General features: G+C 37.5%; 1 long non-coding RNA gene across 1 annotated transcript in view; it reads right to left on the bottom strand.

The window, feature by feature from the left end:
* Positions 1–1221, bottom strand: part of LOC106534032 (uncharacterized) — a 9571-nt gene extending 8350 nt beyond the window's left edge. Inside the window, exons 1-2 of the long non-coding RNA XR_001312310.1 lie at positions 1121–1221; positions 176–267 (exon numbers count right to left, since the gene is read on the bottom strand). This is a non-coding gene — a long non-coding RNA (uncharacterized LOC106534032). The remainder of the gene's footprint in view (positions 1–175; positions 268–1120) is intronic.
* Positions 1222–2153: the final 932 nt, after the last annotated feature.

The raw sequence follows: 2153 nt of genomic DNA on the forward strand, positions 1-2153 counted from the left end.
TGCGGCTGTGATTTATAAAGGAAAGATGCGCAGAAACATGCGTACGCACCGTTTTATAAATCTGATTTTTATTTTTTTTTTGGCGTACGCCATTTCCACCTTTTGGCCACACGTTCACTTTTAGTGTGGTTTCCACGCAATCCTTTATAAATGAGACCCCTGGTGTTTAACTTACCTGAAAACAAACAGCACTCCAGATTTATATACTGTATTTGAGTGGCTCTTTCAATGGATACAATGGACAGCAGCGAGAGCACGGACTGTTGCCTGTGTCATGAAGAGAACAAAAAACAACCTTCAGACTTTATTGTCTGTCATGTTGCAGGTACCCAGACACAGACCATGATTTAAAGAAAGACAATAGAAACGACAGTATGTCAAACAGGGTTCCCACACTTTGGTTAACATTAAATTCAAGGACCTTGTGTAGCAAAATTCTATCCATTAATACGTATGTTATTAAAAAAAGTTTTAATACAATAAAGATGTTATGAAAATGCTCCATTTGGACATAGATGTGTCTGTGCTGCATACATTAGGGATACATTACTGTTTTATGTAGTTTTATAATGCAGCATTGAGTTGCTGAGATGAGAGGTTTGACTGAAGCTAGTTTTAGAATCTAATGTTCATGCTGCATGTCTTAATGCTCACACATTTTTAAACAATTATTCGGTAACACTTTACAATAAGGTACACAAAAAAATGCTTAACTACTGAGGAACTACTCAGTAGTTCCTGAGGATTTACTCGTTGTGTCCACATGTTCAGTAGGTTGCCTTCAGGCCCAGGCCTCACTTGTAAAAAAAAAAGATCTGTGATCTCAACAGGACTTGCCTGGTAAAATAACAGTAAATAAATAAAAATAAAATTAATGGTAAATGGTTTGAACTTTTTTTTCATAAACAGAAAATGTTCCTGTTAATCTGAAAAGTCCTATTTGAAGCTGCAGGCAGCAGGAATTACGGTAATGTATTAAAAACAAACAAACAAATTAAAAGAATAAAACGCAATTTATTGAGTCTTATTTATTAACAACAACCGCTAAGGGGTTAAAAACAGGGTTTTTTGTGTGTGTTATTTGTTTTTGATTTTTTTTAACAACGTGTAGAAGTCCTACCTGAGTCACCAGCTCCATCTCTCCTCTCTGTTTGCAGTCGGGATCAAATAAACAACATGAAATCAAGGTGCGTGTACTTCCGGGTGCGTGTACATCCAGGGGCGTAATGATCTGGGGGCGTCACGATTGGGGGCACAGCGATCGCGTGCTGCAAGCTGCAGCTAGACCCTTCTCCACACAGAACCAAAAAGAGGAAGTAACGAGGTGCGGCCGGATGACGGCTGTGGGATTTAAGGAAGTGAAACCGTGCAGCCAGTCAAAGTGGTGAATAATCTTAAGGAAAGAAAAATTATTATAACAATTTTGTGAGTTTTAGCAAGTTGTGATGTTTTAAATGAAGTGAATAGATTAAAGTTGATTCTATTAAATAATGAGAAAGATTAATGGAAAAGAATCATGAAGTAATTGAGAGATGATCAGTAATCGTTGAAAGAGGAAGAATGGTCCGTGTGTGATTAAAAGTGAAGAAATGAGTAATCGCCAACAACCATGAAGAAGTTTGTGGGGAAAGTTTGAAACCAGAATGTGAAAACTGAAATGTCTTAATGACTAATGTTATAACAGAACTGTACAAACAAGATGTTATTACAGTATTCTGCAGATAAGAATGAATAATGATGTATAACAAATGTTTAAATGTTGATTTGTATGGAAGTTGATTAATGTTTGAATAATGTTATAATCACATGTGAAGAGCTGTAACGATGGTGAGTGGAGCAGAGATGTGAGTAAAGAATGGCCATAAAAGGTCAATCAACAAATGTCGCCACCATCTTGCGATCTGGGTGGGTGTCAGAGTGGACATTAAATTACCCCTTAAAGAGAAACAAACCAGACAGGGACGTAAGCATTCAGTTTTAAGACAGCTTTCTGTTTGCAAAGAGTGAGAAGTTTCTGAGGACGCTTAAAAACAGGTCTCACCAGAAAGTTCTGACCTCCGCTGGGAAAATCTGTACAATTTATTACAAGCAGAGCACAGAGAGAATCATCTTGACCAATCACAGGGTCGCTTCTTATCAGTCTCTGCAGCTGC

Source organism: Austrofundulus limnaeus, unplaced genomic scaffold (assembly GCF_001266775.1).
Source record: "Austrofundulus limnaeus strain Quisiro unplaced genomic scaffold, Austrofundulus_limnaeus-1.0 Scaffold1077, whole genome shotgun sequence".
Classification (NCBI taxonomy): domain Eukaryota; kingdom Metazoa; phylum Chordata; class Actinopteri; order Cyprinodontiformes; family Rivulidae; genus Austrofundulus; species Austrofundulus limnaeus.